Source organism: Macaca nemestrina, chromosome 13 (genome assembly GCF_043159975.1).
Source record: "Macaca nemestrina isolate mMacNem1 chromosome 13, mMacNem.hap1, whole genome shotgun sequence".
Classification (NCBI taxonomy): Eukaryota; Metazoa; Chordata; class Mammalia; order Primates; family Cercopithecidae; genus Macaca; species Macaca nemestrina.
In genome coordinates, this window is record NC_092137.1 from 75,923,843 (window position 1) to 75,944,081 (window position 20,239).

At 44.8% G+C, this 20,239-nt stretch overlaps 1 protein-coding gene and 1 long non-coding RNA gene across 3 annotated transcripts in view; one reads left to right on the forward strand and one right to left on the reverse strand.

Annotated features, from left to right (window-relative positions):
- The window catches only part of LOC105465317 (eva-1 homolog A, regulator of programmed cell death), a 180,561-nt gene that overhangs the window by 106,884 nt on the left and 53,438 nt on the right, over positions 1–20,239 (reverse strand). The window lies entirely within an intron of this gene.
- Positions 9,443–18,607, forward strand: LOC105465316 (uncharacterized). Its single transcript, XR_011611922.1, has 4 exons — positions 9,443–9,822; positions 14,746–14,904; positions 15,066–15,231; positions 18,357–18,607. It is a non-coding gene; the product is annotated as an uncharacterized lncRNA (long non-coding RNA).

Genomic DNA, 20,239 nt, shown 5'->3' on the forward strand with positions numbered 1-20,239 from the left:
GCTGAGGAGGGCAGATCACCTGAGGTCACGAGTTCAAGACCAATCTGGCTAACATGGGGAAACCCTATCTCTACTAAAAATACAAAAATTAGCAAAGTGCAGTGGCACATGCTTATAGTCCCAGCTACTTGGGAGGTTGAGGTCGGAGAATTGCTGGAACCTGAGAGACAGATGCTGTAGTGAGCTGAGATTGTGCCACTGCACTACAGCCTGGGCAACAGAGCAAGACTCTGTCTCAAAAAAAATAAAATTAAACAAATAAATAAAATTAAATTAAATTAAAAATGGTGATAGAAATATAATTTACCTCATAGAGTTGTACCAAGGGTTACCTGAGATATGCATATAAGATGCATAGAGCCTACTCCCTAACAGGCACTTGATAAATATTAGCCATTGTTTTTACTAAGCTGTAATGCAACATTCACCCTGACCATGGTTTGCTCTTCACTTCCCAGAGGCAGAGAGAGTGGACCTTGTGGGAGCAAGCAGTAGGAGGCTCAGAACTGCCATACTGCAGTAGGCCTGGCCACTGACCACTGCCCCCTCCACACCCCCAGATAAAAGAAAAGACGACAGAGTTAGCATTTCACTCCTGCTCTCCAAGCATCAGAGTGGGAATCCCACATTAGCCAGGCATCACTGGTCAGTCATTTTCTGAGCCCAGTGTGGACAAACATCTCATATCCTATGCCACCCAGAGCCTGGACAGATTTGTTGAGTGTCTACCATGAGTCCACCAGATGCTGAATGTGCTGAGGCTACAGTAGCGAGCTAGCCAGCCAAGCATCCTGCCCTCAGGGAGAACATGTTCCATTGCTCTACCCTACTTGAAAGGCACCCCTTTCAGAGGCATGGGTATAGAGGCTTTTGGCTGACTCATTCTGGTCTGCTTTGACCTCCCATTTCACCTTCTAGATAGAATCTGCGGCTTTCTCTGATACTTGAAAGTGGGCTTAACAGACTATCTTGGGGACAGGGGTATGGGATAGGACGGGGAAGATGTGTACTCTGTGGACAACACTTGTATGGACATGCAGGAATAGTTTGGTAATGCACTAAAGTGTAATTCCTCAGTGTTATTACAAAACTGCCAGCTCATTTCTGAAGAAATACAAAGTACAAACAAGCTCGCCTTGTTTGCTTTATCAATGCTGTACTGTAGTGCTGAGTTTAAGGAGGCGGCTGGCCCCAACATCTTGTAATAGCCCTGCTGACTCTGAGAGGTGGCTGCAGGCCTCCACTGCTTGCTGAACAAGGAACAGAAGCAGTGTCAAATATTAAGGGAGGAATTCACATGTGGAAGAACCAGAAAACACAGCGTCTGGGGCTCTAAGGGGCAAAGGTCAGCTCTCAGGAAAGGAGGGATGCAGGCTGGCTCAGTGACAGCCATGCACACAGGGTTCTTGGCAGACACACATACTCTGACCCTTCCTTCACAGTCACTCCCTATGTGGGATTCTTACCCACGACCTTCCTCAAGACTTCTCTTCTCAGGTCACTCGCCTACTTGCTGTGAGTACCCCATGCTGTATCTCCTTGCTTTTAGATCCTAAAGCTATGCAGCCCAGACCTGTCCCTTGAGCCCTCTACCCCATCTATCCAAGGCCTCCTGAACATCTTCCCCCAAAGGTCCCATGTCCCTTCAAACTCAAACTCTAAACTGTTATTAGGTGTCGAATTGCCCCAAAAGATGTGTTGAAGCCTAACCTGTAAACGTGACCTCATTTGGAAATAGGGTCTTTGCAGATATAATCAAGAAGTCATTAGGGTGGGTCCTAAACCAATACATGTCTGGCATCCTTATAAGAAGAGGAAAATGTCATATGACATTTCGCAAAGATGCACAGAGACTAGGCACAGAGATGCACAGGGAGGCTGTGTGATGACAGAGGCAGAAGCTGGAGCGATGCAGCTGCAAGCCAACACCACCAAGGGCTGTCGGCCACTGCCAGAAGCCAGGGAGGAGGCCAGGAAGGAAGGCTTCTCCCTGTCAGGTTTCAGAGGAAGCATGGCCCTGCTGGCACCTTTATTTTGAACTTCCAGCTTCCAGAACTGTGAGAGAGGATTTCTTTTTTTAAGCCACACAGTTTGTGTAACCTTGTTATGGCAGCCCTATGAAATGAGTGGCCTAAGCTGAGTTCATTGTTTTTTATTTTTCTCAAAATACCTTCTCTTCTAGCATTTATTGTAATAAATGAAACGAGTTGCCAAATCAGAAATGTAAAGGTCATTTTTATTCCCAGTCCCCACCACAGCCCGTCAAGCACCCAGTCATGCCAACTTGATCTCCTTTGTGTTTCACCAATCTTTCCTCGATCGAGCTCACTTCTGTCTCTGCCCTAGTTCAGACTGATAACTTCATCAGGAGATTGTAGAAAACTCCTTTCTTTTGTGCCCCTGACCAATTTCCCTTTATCTAACATCATCTCCTATCCCCAGCCTAACTCATCTTTATTTTGTCAGTGTGATCCTAAGCCCTTCATGTCACACCCCTGCTTAAGTCTTTTTCAATAGTTCCCTGTGTCTACCTTCAATATAAACTCTAAACCCATAGGCATTACCTGCAGGACCCTACATGAATGATTTGGTTTCAGTATGATTGCTTCCATTTATTATCCTTCATATACTCATTTCCTCAACCTTGAACTTTATGCTCAAGCAAGACTAAATCTCTTGAGATTTTCAGAATATGTTCTCTTTGCTTTTGCAGGAGCTGGTCCTTAGGCCAGAAACATCACTCCATCCTCTTATTTTCCTGGTAAATATCTATTCATCCTTCAAGTCTTTGATTAAGTGCTTTCTCAGTGGTGAGTGCTTCCAGACTTTCCCCAGGCTATTTTGGGTAGGTTATATTCCCTCTATTCCATGATAATAATTATATTCTTATATTCTAACTAGGCTGTTTACATGCTTGTTGCTCCACTACACAATTGAAAGGCAATAGACTGTGGGGTTTCTTTTTTCATATCTCTAATGTTTGGCATTCATTTATTTCTTCTTTCATTTATTCATTCAACAAATATTTGTTGCATTTAGCACCTACAATTACCTAAACATGTCTTTGAGGACACTGTGAGGAACAGTATGCCTGCCCTCCTAGAAGATACAGTCTAATATGGAATAAGACTAAAGTAAACAGGTGATCACAAGGAAGCCAACAATATCGCCAAGGAGACAGGTACAAGGTGTTGTAGGAATAGGTAGGCAGTACCTTGCTGAGCCTCAGAGATTTCCAAGGCGGATGAGGTGAAGGTGTATGAGAGGGCTGCCTTGTGTCAAGAATGCTCCTGGTCCTGTACAGCTGGAGAACAGAGGGAAACGACAGAAAAGGGGAACGGCTGGTGCTGTATGCACGGACCAGATCCCAAGGGCCTTGTAAGTCAGCTAAAGAGACTGGACTTCATCCTGAGGGCCCAGTGAGTCATAGGAGTGTTTTAAGCACTTTGGCCTTTTTTTCCCTTTTAAATTTCCTGTATCCAATAGTTTTTAACTAAAAAAAAAAAAAAAAAAAAAAAAAATCCTTGTAATAGGCAAAACAGCCAAAGATAGAGAAACAGGAAGTTTAAAATCACTTCTTATTTCTGTCTTGAGGCAACGTATGCCATTAAACTATGCTTATCCAAATTGGTATAAATACATGCAAACACAGAACAGACATGTGTGTTGAGTTTTGTTTTGTTTGTTCAACATTTTTATAATGATTGAGTCATAGTATACACATTTTCTCATAACGTGCTTTTTTCATTTAATATAAGACTAGCATGTCTCTCCATGCATAAACATATATATGTAACATATAACATATAGAGTCACATGGTGAGAATGTGTGTGTGTGTGTGTGGGTGTGTGTTTTAATAGGATCTTGCTATTTTTCCCAGACTGATCTTGAATTTTTGGACTCAAGCAATCCTCCCACTTCAGCTACCCAAGTGAGTGGGATCACAAGCACCCACCACTGCAGCTGGCTCGTGTGAATATACTGATAGATATAACTCATTCATTTTCCTTTGTGATAACTACATGATAGCCCAGAGCATGGAAGTACCATGCTTATTTGGCCATTTTATTATTGGTGAATAATTGTGCATTGCCCAATATTTTGCCACAGTGAACAATGCTACTGTAAACATCCTTGTCAACATATTCTTGGGTACCGATGACTTTATATCTACTGGAATGACCACCCACAGTAGGGTTCCTGATTTAATGGGTGTGCATTTTGAGCTTTAATAGGCATTGCTAGATTATTTTTCCCTGGAGGCTTGAGTAGTTCACATTCCCAATGGCAAGATATAAAAGTGCTTATTCACAGGATGTTTCTGATCTTTTTAATTTTTGCCTATATGCAGAATAAAGAACTAAATTTTATTTTCTCTGACTTATCTATCCCATCTAAATCTTTATTTCTTCTTTTGTGAATTGCTTGTTCATATTTTTTCCTGTTGCTTTTGGCTATTTCATTACCAATTTTTATGAGCTTTGGGTAAGTTAAGGATCATACCCTTTCAAATGTGCTGCAAATGTTTATCTGAGACTATAGCTTGTCTTTTGACTTTGCTTATAATGTTTTCTTCTTGTAATTTGAAAAAATAAGTGATAAAATGTGTCATTTGTTTTCTCATTGTTGGATTTTGGAATTCTTGCTACCAGTAAATTTATCCCCTCTATGCCAAAGTTATAGAAACTTTCCACTAGATTTTCTTCAAATACTTTATGTTTACTTATTCACATTTATATCTTTAACCAAAACCCATCTCACTTTTTTTCCCTAGATGAAGAGCCAATTAGGTCAGCACTGTTTCTTGAGTCAATCATAGCTTTCCTGCTGAATTGAAATGTTGTCTTTATCAAATACTACTTTTGCAAACATATGGTACCCGTTCCTGGATTCTAGCCTGTTCCAGTGGACCACTTGTTCATGTGCCAAAACATATTATTTTGATGAAAATCACTTTATCTTAAATGTCAATATTCGGTAAGGCAAACGTGCCCTATTTTCTTTTTCAGAATTATCTGTCAAAGTCTACAAGGCTATATGACAATATCCCACCACAATTATGCTTTTTAATTAAATTAATCTTGTGTTTCAAAGAGGAAGTGGCTAAGAGTCTTAGCTAATCCTGGATGGCTATGAATGAACACCCAGTCATTCATGTAGGCAGACTCACCCCAGGTGCCCTCACTCAGTCTCACATTCTCATTCCTGCACACTAAACGACTCAAGAGTCCTCCAGAGCTCAGGACCCTGATAGCTATTTTCCCCTTTCTTTCAAGTCCCAGGGTCTTCTCACCCAGATCCCAGGGGCCTTTCTGCCCCCTGCCAACCTCTGACAACTCTGTCCCAGGCTAAAAATAGCTGCCTGCTTGGGGCTTTCTTCTCCTTTAGGCTCCTGCTAGCTCCAAGCACAATGGGGCAGAGCACCAAATCTGTGCACCCTGATAACTGCTCTTCTACGTTTCTGCAGCTGCTTATCATATATCCATGTGCCAGGCTCCTCTCTAGCCCAAACTCTCCTTCTAGTAGTTGTTTCCCTGCTTGTAGACTACCTTTTGGTTCTCCCTAGGACACCACTCCTGATCCTCCTTGAGATGGACTCAGTCCTGACCTCCTCCTCATAGGTAGTGCTGATGGCTGGAGGAGAAGGATAACGTCAGAATCATGGTGCTATGGGTTGAATTGTATACCCCTAAAATTCACACATTGAAATCTAATTGCCAGTGCTGCAAAATATGATCTTATTTGGAAATAGAGTCATTTCAGATCGAATTAGTTAAAACGAAGTCGTGGTGTGGGGTGGTTAACCGATATGACTGGTATTCTTATATAAAGGTGAAACTTGAGCATGGAGACATCCACACAGGGGGAACACCATATGAAGATGAAGGCAGAGATTGGGGTGACACTCCTAAAAGCCAAAGAATGCCAAAGATTGCTGACAAACCACCAGAAGCTAAGGGAGAGGCAAGGAACAGCTTCTCTTGCATAGCCCTGAAAAAGAACCAGCTCTACTGCTATCTTGATCTTGGACTTCTAGCCTCCAGAACTGTGAGAAAATAAATTTCTGTTGTTTAAGCCACACAGTCTGTAGTACTTTGTTGCAGCAGCTCTAGGGAGCCAATACACACAGCAACCCAATGCAGATGAAGGTGGGCTGCCTTCCCCCACTTGAGCCTTTCTTTCTGTTTTTTGTTTGGGTCAGGTAGGGAGTCAGATCACAACAAGCTTCAAAATGTGTTTTTGGTGAATAACACTGGCCCCGGACTCTTGCCTGGTATGAAGGTTTAGCAGAGAAACTCAGGCTCCCATTGCCACCCACAGCCTGGTCCTCCAGGCAGAAGCAAGTCGCAGGCTCTGCCTTCCCAGTTGGGAGCATCATATCCAAGCTTTGGTGCTTCAGCAGGAAACAAGCAGTTAGCAACTGCTCTGCAAGCTATCCAAGTGTGACATGCTGAGGCTTCTATGACTTATCCTCTAGTGCCTCCCCCACTGTCTGTCATTCCCACCACACAGGAATCTTCACTCTTCTGACCTATGGGCATTCATTAGGACTGTGGCCAGTTGTTCCTCCTGATGCCCTAGTGCCTAGCTCAGTATCTGACCCACAGTAAATGCTCAGTCTTTATTTACTGGATGGGTGGATGGACGGACAAAGGTACAGGGGACTCTTTGGACTAAGCTTTCTCCAGTATATGATTCAACCTAGAAGCAGAGAAGGCATTACCGAGAGTAGCTTCTAGGAACTGAGTCAGTCACTGAGTTGCTGCAGGCATGTATTCGCGCCACATGGACCCTGGATTCTTTCTCATTCTCTCTGGGCTGAAGGTTGGCTTCCAAGTTCCCTTCCACTAGTGCGCCCTCCTGGCAGCTCTTTACAGCCAACTGCACACAAAGGAGGTTTAAACAGCGTCTGGCAAGTCTCCCTGGAATTCACAATCAGCTTGCCCCACCCCAAAAATCTACCAAATACTTCAGACAGAACTCAGAGTGGAGGCCCTGCATTTAAAAATGGATCTCTTTTCCTGATGCATCCACACCTCCTTCTGTTTTGAAAGCACAAGCTCATATTGAAACAACCATCCCAGAAAAATGTGTGGAGGGAAAAAAACAAAACAAAGCAAAACAAACAACAAAACAACCACAAAAATATTCAGAGGTTTCCCTGTCCTTATGTTCCAGAAAGTTCCATATATGGGGATTGCAGTGGGAAGGGCAGTTGCCAGCGTTGTGGAGAGACTTCCAGAGACACTGGGGACTTGAGAGTGGGAAATGGCAAGAAAAGTGCCCTGAGCTCCGGCCCAACTTGGCTTTTAAAGAGAACCCTGCCACTCATTAACTGGCCCTAAAACCTGCTAAGTGAAAAAGTAAAATAAATGAGCTCATTAAATCCGGAAGGAGGGAAGACCTGGAGGCTTAACCAAGGAAATTCCCAACACCCACTTAGAAAAACAAGGGGGTTTTAGGCTCAGTTAGATTCATGGCCAGGAGTGGGGGCTGGCCCTCAAACAAGGAGGTTGAGTCATGCTGTACCACCATGCAGGGCTCAGCCATTTCCAGCTCTGCAAACAGGAGCCTGGATAGGGAGCTGCTGCTGCTTGTAGTGTGGCCGGGATGGTTGGTGTGGTTTACCAACTCAAGTGGTCCACATCCTTAGTCAAACTCACGGGGAAATCAGTTGAGAAATATAGTGGGAAGTTCCAGGAGGATGACAAGTTCTTGAGAGAATTATGACTTCAACCCAGACTGTGGTAACTGCCTGTAACAAATACAGCCTGAGATTCGGCTTAATAAAGGCTATTCATATGTACCATCCATTCCTCCCCGATTTATCACTCACTTCCTGAGGACCATCTATGTGCTGGCACCATGCTAGATGCTACCCCTTCAGGCCTAACTTGTTAGTATTGCTCCCATCAACCTGTCCAGGTTCCTATTCATGGTCCCTGCTTTACCCATGACCATAGCCCTCTTTGGTTGTGGGGTTCTGCAGGTTTCCTTCAGATCTCCTTGTTCTTGAATGAGTGGAGCTCAGATGATTCCTGGCATCTGCTCTCGTCTTGGGTAAAATATTCCCTTCCAGGTGTGGCAGCCCCAGGCCTACACAAACAATGACTGTACTTAGAATAATACCTGCTGTACTGATGCATGGGCAAGAACAATGCGAATGCTGAGGAGAGAGTGCCTAACCACATGTGTGTGTTTGCTGGGAGGCATCAGGGAAAGAAAGCCTTGTCCAGAAAAGGTCACTTGTCAGACTTTCTGCAGGGGGATGAGGGTGGGAGGATGAAGGCACAGAAATGTGATGAGGACAGTCAGATGAAGAAGAAACCCACCCACTACCAAGGAAAACATGTGGGCAAGTTTATTCTGTGCCCTTTGCTCCTAACCACTGATTCTCTTTCCCCAGGGACTGCATATCAGATCCATTTTCATGACTGACTTATATTCAAAGTTATCATTTGTCACAACTTGAAATCTCACAAGGAAATCTACTATCTGGTGAGATCCATTCCCAACTACCTTCTCTTTACCTTCCTCTTCCAACATGGACACCATTCTCAGAGGCAACATTTAATTATGAGAAGAGAATGAGTTTTAGAGTCTCAAGATCTTGAATCCCAGCTCAGCTAATAACGAGCTGTGTGACATTGGACTAGTTCCTTAACCTCTCCAAGCCACGTTTTCCTCGTGTGTAAAATGGGTATAATAATACTTTCCAAATGGTGTGGTCATGAGGATTAGAAATAACAGAGACAAAGTGCTCCTCAAAATGCTTTGCATATAACTTATGTCCAAGGATGGCAGCTCATGTTATCTGATTGTGAGCTGGACTGTCTCACCCTAAGAGCCCTCTGCTCCCTTCAGTGACTGGCTCCTACTCAGCAAAGGGGGGATATGGCTTAGTGCCTGGCATGACAGCCAGCACTCTCTCTGACTTCCATGTCTGATGCAAAAACACTGGATTCCAAACTCTGCATCTCCAGGGAGTCTACCCTTTGCTCTTAGAAGCTTTAAAAACTAATTGTCATGCATGAACAAGCTCTTGGAATCCAAAGTCACTTCCTTAACAGTCAGAAGGGTCAGCCTCCTATACGATTTTCAAATGTGCTCCCAGAGCTCTACTCTGAAGGTCAGGGCCACGGACTGTTCTAGAGTTCAAAGCATGTTAGACACATTGTTACTCTGTCTTAGGCAGGTGACTTACAAGAGGGGTGCTTGTAAAAGATTTAAAAATTAAATCTGTAGTCCGCTTTCCTGGTGAAAATAGCGCCAGCTTCTTTGGCTTGTAGACCAGGAGGGAAAACCAGCCTGGCTTCCATGAGGGGTGCTAACCTGGGGGAGAGGAGAAGGGGCGGGGAGGAGGTTGAGCACCCTGGGATGCCCTAAGAGGTCACTGAGGGTACTTTTCTCAGACGTCTAGATGGATGGCAAGTAGCTCTGTTGTCCAGGAAGGGGAGGTGGTAACAGGACTCTTTGTGTTTTGAGTTGACAACAAAAGAACCCTGGGATTCATGGGAGCCTGCGCTGCGCTGGGGCTCCTGGGACGAGCTGGCACCTGGAAGGAGACTGTGAAAGGAAACTGGCGGCGGAACTCAGCTGAGCTGCAACCTCGTGAGCTCAAGTGGAGGTCACCCCTGGCTGACGTTACCGCTGAGGGAATGGGGTCATCCTCCCTAGAGAACCTCGGCGGCTGTGCAGGGATACGGACAAAAGCCGCTTTGTGGAAGGCTGAGGCACCGTCCAACGACGCCACCGTGTGGCAGCGCCAGGCAGCGGCAGACAGCGCATCCCGGTTCTCACACACACCTGGACCTTGACAGGTGAGTCTCGAGGAGATGCTCTTTTTATGATAACGGGGTAACGGGACACTACTTGCCATGCAATTTGGAAAAAATGAGACAGGTCTGCTCACATTTTCACTCCAAGTGTGTGGAGCAGCTGAATTTAGTCCCAGGCAGTAGTAGCTCCACTCTAAAAATTGATGACTTGAAGACAATTCGAAGAGAATGAAATAAAGACTGCTTAAACATTAGGGCTGTCCAGGCCCTGGGATGTTTCCTGGTTCCTGGTTCAAAGAACAAACGTCGTATGAGTAAATGAGTGAATGAGGAAAGGAGTGAGTGGGTTGAGAATTTCTGAATTGCCACCGGGAACCCTGTTAGGGTTTTCATCCCCACTGCAGATCCGTTAGACAGGACTTTCCCTGCCTCCACTGAGGCACAAGTATGTTCGAGTGTAAGACGGCTCCAAATATGTACAATTCACAAAGAAAATTTCCCAGAACAGCTTCAACAATACTTGAACACTGTCCCCTCCTTGAGAACGTAGAAGGATCTGTATAAGCATCCACAGAGGAGGGAAGGCAGGGGAACTGCGAAAGGTTCTTTGGAATGCACTGTTGACAAGTCTCCACTTCCCTTTGGAAGAGTGTGAAGGGGATGCCTCCTTCACCAAACCTAGTGAGAGGGCTTCCTTGGGAGCAGTAAGCGGCCTTGCACTGTGTTCTCACAGGCTGGGGGCACAGAAAATGCATGTCTGACTCACATTGAGACGACTGAGGAAGCCTGTGCAACAGCATAGACAATACTTCTCTGGAACTGGGCTGCACTCCCAGAATTCCTCAGAACAGGAATATGTGCTTCCCAGACCACGAAGAGGTGGGAAAGCCAGGTGGTGCAGTTGTAAGACCTGCCTGAGAGCACAGCCTTGGGGGTAGAGGGGCCCCCAACAGTGAGATTCAGTGCTGAATGCGCCATCATTGAATCAGGGGTTTAGAGGTAGAGGAAGAAGACATCCAGAAGGCTGAATGCACTGCCCACATCACAGAGCTGTGGTCAGAGGCACAAGCAGGGAGCCTCTAAAGAGCCCAGGAATGCACCACTGGAGAAGAGGTCAGCTTCAGATATCAGCCTTGCAGGCAGGCTCCATCAGACACAGGTCCCCACTGCAGGAGACCCTGCCCTTGTTTCCTAATGAACCTGCCTCCAGCCTCATTGCCAACCTTCTTTAGCAAGTTTGGGGAACATGAGCTGAGAACAAGATAAGTCGACCATTGTGTCTTCTCAGAAAGCAGGGTTTTCCATGCCTTCTCTCCAGCTAGAAGGAGGAAACAAGACTGAATGATAATTTAGGTTCCCATTTAAGAGACAGGGTCCTGATCTGTCATCCAGTGGTGTAATCATAGCTCACTGTAGCCTTAACTACTGGGCTCAAAGGATCCTTCCACGTCAGCCTCTCCAGTAGCTGGCATTACAAGTGCAAGCCTCTGTGCCTGACTAAATTGTTATTATTATTTATTTTGCAGAAAGTGGTTTCAGCGTCTTGCCCAGGCTGGTCTCAAACTCCTGGACTCAAGCAATCCTCCCAGGTTGACCTCCCAAAGTGCTGGAATTACAGGTTCAGCCAGGTTCTGAGTTCTTAGTATTACACAAACTAGCCTCTTATAGACTATTTGCAACTAAGTAATTGTAATATTGTTACTACCTGATTGTGAGCAGAAAAGTCAAGAGTCCAGGGCAAATAAATTTTAAAAGGATGGTAGGAGGCCAAAACGAAAGATGGGTTTTGATTAGGACACACTTGGGTTTGCTCAACATTCAGGTTGTGATATGTACAACAAATCTTTATCTGGAATTTTGTCTGTGCTGGACGCTTTGAAGGACAGAAGAGGAGAAGGAGGAGATAGAGCCCCTACCTTACCACCACCATCCTCCAACCATCTCCCACCACCATCCTTCAACCATCTCCCACCACCACCCTACATCATCTCCCACCACCACCCTCCAATCATCCCCCACCACCATCCTCCAACCATCTCCCACCACCATCCTCCAACCATTTCCCACCACCATCCTCTATCATCTCCCACCATCACCCTCCAACCATCTCCCACCATCACCCTCCAACCATCTCCCACCACCATCCTCCAACCATCTCCCAACACCATCCTCCAACCACCTCCCACCATCATCCTCCATCATCTCCCACCATCACCCGCCAACCATGTCCCACCACCATCCTCCAACCATCTCCCACCACCATCCTCCAACCATTTCTCACCACCATCCTCCATCGTCTCCCACCATCGTCCTCTATCATCTCCCACCATCACCCTCCAACCATCTCCTACCATCACCCTCCAACCATCTCCCACCACCATCCTCCAACCATCTCCCACCACCATCCTCCAACCATTTCTCACCACCATCCTCCATCATCTCCCACCATTACCCTCCAACCATCTTCTACCACCAAACTCTAACCATCTCCCACCATCACTCTCCAACCATCTCCCACCACCATCCTCCAACCATCTCCCACCATCATCCTCCAACCATCTCCCACCACCATCCTTCAACCATCTCCCACCACCATCCTCCAACCATCTCCCACCACCACCCTCCAACCATCTCCCACCACCATCCTCCATCATGTCCCACCATCACCTTCCTACCATCTCCCACCACCAACCTCCATCATCTCCCATGACCAATCTCCAACCATCTCCCACCACCATCTTCCGACCATCTCCCACCACCATCCTCCAACCATCTCCCACCACTATCCTGCAACCATCTCCCACCATCATCCTCCAGTCACCTCCCACCACCATCCTCCAACCACCTCCCTCCACCATCCTCCAACCACCTCCCACCACCATCCTCCAACCACCTCCCACCACCATCCTCCAACCATCTCCCACCACCATCCTTCAACAATCTCCCACCACTGTCCTCCAACCATCTTCATGGTACCAGCCCCTCTCTAGTGCCTCATGTCTCTCCTCTTCTCACATCCTGCCCCTGCCTCTGTAGCCTCTCCAGCATCCATTCCTCTCTGACTTAGCTCCTTCATCCTCCCTGCTGCTGCTGGGACAGATCAATCAGTAATCACCATCATCTGAAGTCCATCTTCCCTCCCAACTCTCATCCTGTCCTTACACAGAGGTGGGACCCTGACATTATGTTCATTTTACAGATGAGGGAGACCAGATCAGGGTGGGCAATGACTTATGAATGCCGATTAGTGGTGTCAGAACTACAAAGGGTGTCTCTGACTTGGGGTATATTCACTTAACAGAACACATTCCATTATTACATCTTATCCATCAATTATTCTACTTCTCAACTGTTCACATTTCTTCAGTTATCAACCGTAGCCCCCGCATTTCTAACTCAGAACGGTGGGCCGGGGTCCTACCCTGCACAGCTGAGGCATGACTTGCAGTTTAGAGATGAGACCACAGAGAAGGGGAGAGAATGAAGTGCCTCTCTCAAGCTCCTCCAGACCTGCAAAGGCTCAGATGTGTTCCATGTCCTAGTGAATGGTCACACTCTTACACCCAAGGGCCCAAGCCAGAACCCTGAGAGCTGTCATAGCTGCTGCCTCTGTCTCTTACCCCTCACATCATCAGCATCCTTGGATTCTCTCCCTTCCTCTTAGTTTCTGCTGCTTCTGCCTCAGCTCAGACCTCACCACTTTAACAAATACAGTAGCTCCCAAATGTTCTCCCTACATCAAATCTGCTCCCCTCACTCATCTGGCTCCCCACTCCAAGGACAGTGCCCTCCCTAAGCATTCACCCAATATGCATTGACTGAGCAGTCCTCTCTGTTGAACACTATGTGTATCAATGTCCAGTTGAGATGCAGTGGTCATTCCAGGGAGTTCAACAGGAAACTGAATACAAAGAACTAGTTACAATGGTGTAGGGAGAGCTGAAAAGCCAAGCAGGAGACAATGAAGCCAGAACTGGCAACAGCAGGAGGCTATTAACATCCCCAATGCTAAAGGGACAAAAGGAGGAAGATGGTGTTGTCAGAGCTGGAAGCAGTGGCCACTTGGCAGGAGCTTGAGCCTTGGAGACAGGAGTTGTCCAGTAGGAGATGGAGCCGTAGAGGAGATACGGACATTGTCAGTGGTGCCTCTCCAAGCAGAGCAAAGGGGAGAGAAATACTCTGACCTTTCCCTTCCTCCCACCAGCACCTCCCATTGGCCAAACCCAGCAGGAAGCCAACCCCCAAGTGAGCCTGGGAAATGTAGCTTGCAAGGGTCAGCCTCTGTGACGCAGAGCAGAGAAGCTGCCGGGATCTGAAAGCAAACGTGGTCTTTCCAGGACAAGCTCTGTGCTGGGAACTGGGCTGGAAAAAAATCAAACTGGACAATCACAGCCCAGAGACACCCATAAGCTATACCAATAGTTCCAGTGCAGTGTGGTAAGGGATTAGGGATCTGTGTGGTGCTGGGAAGGGCCTGCAGGGGGGCAGATAAGTAAAGACTCTTGGAGGAGGTGATATCTGAGCTGAAACGAAAAGGATGAATCAGTTAACCAGATGAAAATGAGGGTGGGTTTGGGAAGGCCATTTTAGGGTAGAGTATGCTTGAAGGCAAGGGTCAGAGAAAGACCATGACTTCACAAGGAATCCTTTGGTGGCTCCTCATTGCATATAGGAGAAAATCTAAGACCCTCTCCAGGCAGTAGAAGGCCCTGCTGTCTCCAGTCTCAGCTCTACCTCTAGTCTACCCCTGAGACTCTAGGCGCTCCACACTTCTGTCTGTGCATGTAATTCTTGCGATTTCCTGTTGGTGCCTTTGCACAAGCATTTCTCACTTGTTCTCTGGTAAGACTCAGTTCAAATGTCAACTACTCTGTGAATTTTTCTGATGTCCCTAAGTGAAGTTATGATCCTCTGGGACCTTTGTACATTGCACTTACACATGTATTTATGTATTTGTTTCTATAGCCGACTGCTCCTAAGGACCTATGAATAAGGTCCTTGAGGGAATGCCTGCATATTTACCCTATGTATCCTTCGTGCCTGCAAAGCACACGGCACAAAGTAGGCACTCAAAAAATTGGACAAGGGTGGAGAAAGGAGGAAGATAGGCAAGAAGCATCCAAGGTATGTTGATTTCAAGGTCATACCACTGCAACTCTTGAAAGTATTCATGTCTATGTTGGAACTCAGAGAACTTTTCAAAGTTATATTAAGATGTAATCACACCATACTTTTGTGAACATAAATTTCATCTTCAATGTGAATATTCTATGGTTTCTTTCAAGGTTATATTGCATCTCACAATCTACCCACATGGCATGATGAACTCGTCGTCAGGGAGATGACATTTCCCTAGCATTTTCCTATCTCCACCTGCTCCTAGAGGCCACTTCAGCAAGCTCTGAGACTTCACTGCACACAACCAATTTCTACCTTGCCAGGCTCCAGAAGGTACTTCTATTTATCTTTTTTTCTTGCAAAACACCCAGATTAGCTTTCAAAATTGCAGCTAAATCTAAAGCAAATAGTTTATAAGAAAGGCAGAGGTGGGTCACAAATAATTATACTGATTTGTCCCCAGCTGCCTCTACTCGCCACATTCTCCAGTGCAGCTTGGCACAGCTTCAGATTTGTTCATTCTCTGGCCTAAATGTCCACCAGTAGGGCCTCAGCCAAATGAAGTATGGTGCAACCACATGATTTAACACTAGGCAGATATTAACAATGGTGTCGAAGGTGCGTCGTTACTGACACAGGAGAATGTTCGTGATAGCCTCCTAAGTTACATATATATGACTTTTCACTTTATTTATTTGAGACAAGATCTTCCCGTCACTCAGAATGGAGTTCAGTGGTACTATGATGGCTCACTGCAGCCTCATCCACCTGGACTTAAGCAACCCTCCCACCTCAGCCTCTTGAGTAGCTGGGACAGGTGTGCATGCCATCACACCGGGCTAATTTTTGTATTTTTTTTGTAGAGACAGGTTTTTGCCATGTTGCCTCGACTGGTCTCAAACTCCTGAGCTCCAGAGATCCTCTTGCCTCGGCCTCCTAAAGTGCTGGGATTACAGTATGAGCCACCACACCCGGCCACACATGACTTTCTGTGCAAAAAAAACGGCTAAAATATGTACACCAAAATTTTTGTTTTTCTTTATTCTGTACTTTTCAAAATTTTTAATAATAGGCAAATTATATGTAAAAAGTAGTCATTTAAGATTAAATATATATATTTTAGTTAGTGAGTCATGGGTCACCTTTACATATATTACAATTTGAGTCTGGAGGCCTAAATTCCTCACTTTTATCACCTGTCAAAGTGGCTTTTCTATTTTAAGACTTAGCACAATTGCTCCACTTCTGGGGACCTTTCTTTCCCAAGTAAAATGTTATTTGCGAGCGCTCCCCCAGCCCACTGACAGCCCCTACACTCCAGCAACCACTATAGGGTATCGTGATGGTTTCCTTATAGCATACTCTGAGCCTTTTTGAGGGAGTTATTCAGCTCCTTGTCCCCAGGTCTACTTGACACATTGAATAAATGAATGACCCAACACTCTGATGTGTGGCATTGGACACATCATCACCCCTCTATAAATCTCACTCCTTCATCATTAAAAAGGGCATAAATGTGCCCATTCCAGGAGTAGCTGTAAGGATTAAACAAATTTTTTGTGCAGTGAAGAACACTGTAGAGACACAGTGGTCCTCATAGGAAAGGCAGATGTGAACATCAAGCCTGGAGTCCACACCACAGGTTTCTTCTTCCTGCCCCTGCTCTGAGCTATATGCTAATAAGACAGAAAGTTCACTTTAAAAATGACTTTGTATAAGCAGTAAAGAGGACTTGTGTGTACGTGTTTTTATCTTGTGCTAAATAAGATTATGAGTTGGGCGCAGTGGCTCATGTCTGTAATCCTAGCACTTTGGGAGGCTTGAGCCCAGGAGTTAAAGACCAACCTGGGCAACATTGTGAGACCTTGTCTCCATAAAAACTAAAAATAAATTGTCAGCTGTGGTGGCACGTGCTGGCAGTCCCAGCTCCTCAGGATGCTGAGGTGGGAGGATCACTTGAGCCAGGGAGCTTGAGGCTGTTGTGAATTATCCAGCCTAGGTGACAGAGGGAGACCATGTCAAAAAAAAAAAAAAAAAAAAGAATTATAGTTATCCTCAAGCCACCAGCCCTCCTGAGAGATCCCCACTGGAGGCAACCTAAAGGGTCAAACCTTGGCCTTTCTGAGGCCCCACAAGGTTTGGAGAACTGGGTTTTCCCAAATACTGCAGGGTGCTGTTTTGAGCAACAGAACTGTTTTAATTATTTTGAATGGAAAACTTTCTAAACTGTGTAAATTTACACAACACTGTAAATGAGTTTTCTAACCATCTTGTGTCAGGTTAGGCTCACTATATTTTATCTGTTTAGATATTAATTTCATACACAAATCATAATATTAACTAATATTTACTTTGGCTTTGGTATGTTTCAGACACCATTCTAAATATTGTATTACATTGGCTTATTAAGTCTTCATAACATTTATAGAAAATAGGTGCTATTGTTACCCCTGTTTTCCCAATGAGGACAAAGGTCCAGAGAAGTTAAATGAGGTGCTCAAGGCCACAAATCATAACACATAAACCCTAGCACCATGGCTCTGGAGCCCACATGCTCACACTATACTTCAGCTGTCCAATCAGCATTATGCAAAGAAAAGTACAGGATGGAGTGAAATCTGGGTGTGGACAGTGCATTCATTTCTTAGAAATGAAGTTACCATTTTGTAATGAGCGTACACACACACACACACACACACACACACACACACACACACACATATGAACATAATGAAAAACAGGGAGAACCCTGGATCCACCAACCAGTGTAAAAGTTCTCATTTACTCACAACATCCAGTAGGATAATAATGGAGCAATTATGCTGATCAGTAAAGCCATCAGTTGATGTCTTGATGATGTTGAAGTAAATATGGCAAGAATACTGTTGGGGAAAATGTCTAAAGTGTCTGTTTTAGTCCATTTTTTGTTGTTAATAACAGAATAACACAGACTGGGTAACTTACAAAAAAGAGAAATTTATTTCTTACAGTTCTGGAGGCTGGGAAGTCCAAGAGCATGGCACTGGCATCTGGCAATGGCCTTTTTACTACATCAAAACATGGTGAAGGGCATTGCATAGTGAAAGAGCAAGAGCATATCTGCTCAGGTCTCTCTTCCCCCTCCTATAAAGCCACCAGTCCCATGATGGGGGCCCCACCCTGATGATCTTATCTAATCCTAACTACCTCTCAAAGGCCTCACCTGCAAATGCCATTAAAACATAAATTTGGGGACTGAGTTTCCAACACATAAAATTTGAGGAACACATTCAAACCATAATAGTGTTTATTAAGAGTTTTGCCAAACTACACTAAATAAGGATTATGAGCCTCACCTTCCCCTGCTCTCTGAGTGGAGGGATCATCAGTAAGGGATCTTGCCCTACCCCTACATGCACACCTATGATCATCCTTAAAATGCCCTAAAGTTCTGTCTGATTCCTTATCTTCCTATACAGGCTGAGAATTCTTTCACAGAGTTTGCATGAAGCATTTTCTGCTAGGCTGCTGTTGCTTCAAAATGCTGTCAAATGTGAATGAGGATTTTCAAAACTAATAGAAATATCTACAAACCAATATACACAGCACAGTGATCACTCTTCACCCTGTGCTCCAGACTCCTCACTGTTCCTCAAGGGGCCCTGCATTTGCTTTTGCTCATTCATTCGTTCCATGAATGTTTATTGAGTCACTACTGTATACCAGACCTTCAGCCCTCAAGGGTCTGAGGCCTAATGGAAGAGACCAGCATCAGAATGTGATGAAGTTTATAATTGTACACATACAAACTGTAAAATGTTCTGTGAAGGAAGATCACAGGCAGCTGAGGGAAAGACTTGGAGGAAAACAGTCTGATGAGAAGGGTAAGACCTCAAGAATTAGGAATGAGATGGGGGAAAGGGTGGAAGTTATTGCAGATGGAAAGAACAGCCAATAAAAAGACCCAACACATTTCTCCATCAGAAGACCAACAACATGGCTACTGAAAATGGGAGAACTTGTCAAGAGATGCGTCTGAAACAACAGGCCGGAAAGGGCACTAGATTGGGGAGGGTGTAGGGTCATGAACAGACATGGGATTGTCTCCCAACTGCAATGAGAAGACAGTGAGAGAATTTGAGCAAGGAAGTAACATGAAAAAAAAATCATCCTTGCCCTCAAGGAATTCACAATGGTATAATTAGATTAGAAGCTCCAAAAATGTTAATTTAGCCTTGGATAAAATGATGAGAACACAAAAAAGAGATCATACTACTAATTTAAGAGAGGGCTTGGGAAGATATAATCATGGTAACCCTAAATACTCGGAGAATTCCATGTCTGTTCTGGCTATTTCCCTTCTCAGTGAAGATGAGAAAAGAGCAGGTAAGGAAATATTTATGTTTGGGGGGGCTACAGGAGCAGAATGAACAGAATAATTGCTCAAATCAGGGAAAAGTCTTCCTTAAGTTTAAGTGGATACAGGTTGTTTCTTATTACAGGTTGAGTATTTCTTATCTGAAATTTCTGGGACAGAAATGTTTCAGATTTGGGTTTTTCAGATTTTGAAGTATTTACATTTACTGAATGAGATATGTGGGGATAAGACCCAAGTCTAAATGCAAAATTCACTTACGTTTCATATACATCTTGTACACCTAGCCTGAAGTTAATTTGATACAATATTTTAGTAATTTTGTGCATGAAACCAAGTGTTGACTGTGTTTTGACTGGGGCCCACCACCTGAGATGGGCTGTGAAATTTTCCACTTGTGTATGTCAGTGCTCAAAGAATTTACGCTTTTGGATTTTCAGATTAGAGATGCTCAACATTTATGATAAATGACAATTTCTTCAGTGTTTACTGGCAAAGATAAGAAGCTTCATGAGATATTCCTAATTTACTCTTAATTTATTTTTTACAACTGTGTGTTTGGTATTTGACATTATCTTCCTTCTCTTAGCCCATGGGTTGGCAATCTATAGCCCATGAGCCAAACCCAGCCCATCACCTATTTGTATAGGTTAACCTCATCTTTTCTATATTCTGAGGCTTTGACATCAGAGCCTTGGTGACACTGGAGACTGCCTCTCCTAGGATTAGCCAATTCCTAAAGATAAACTCACCCATGAGTGTGATTTTCAAATACAAACCAACCAAATCCAGAGCCCACAACCCAAATCACCCCCTTTATTGAGCTTTCACACTCCAGGCATTTATCCACCTGCCCTAATCACCCCAGCACCAGGTATCAGACAACCAGGCATAGCTTTTATCCCCAGAGCCCACTGTAATTATTCAAACTAGCCAAGCTTAAACCTGCGTATCTAGCTTACCCCATTCCTTTCTACAAAAATCACA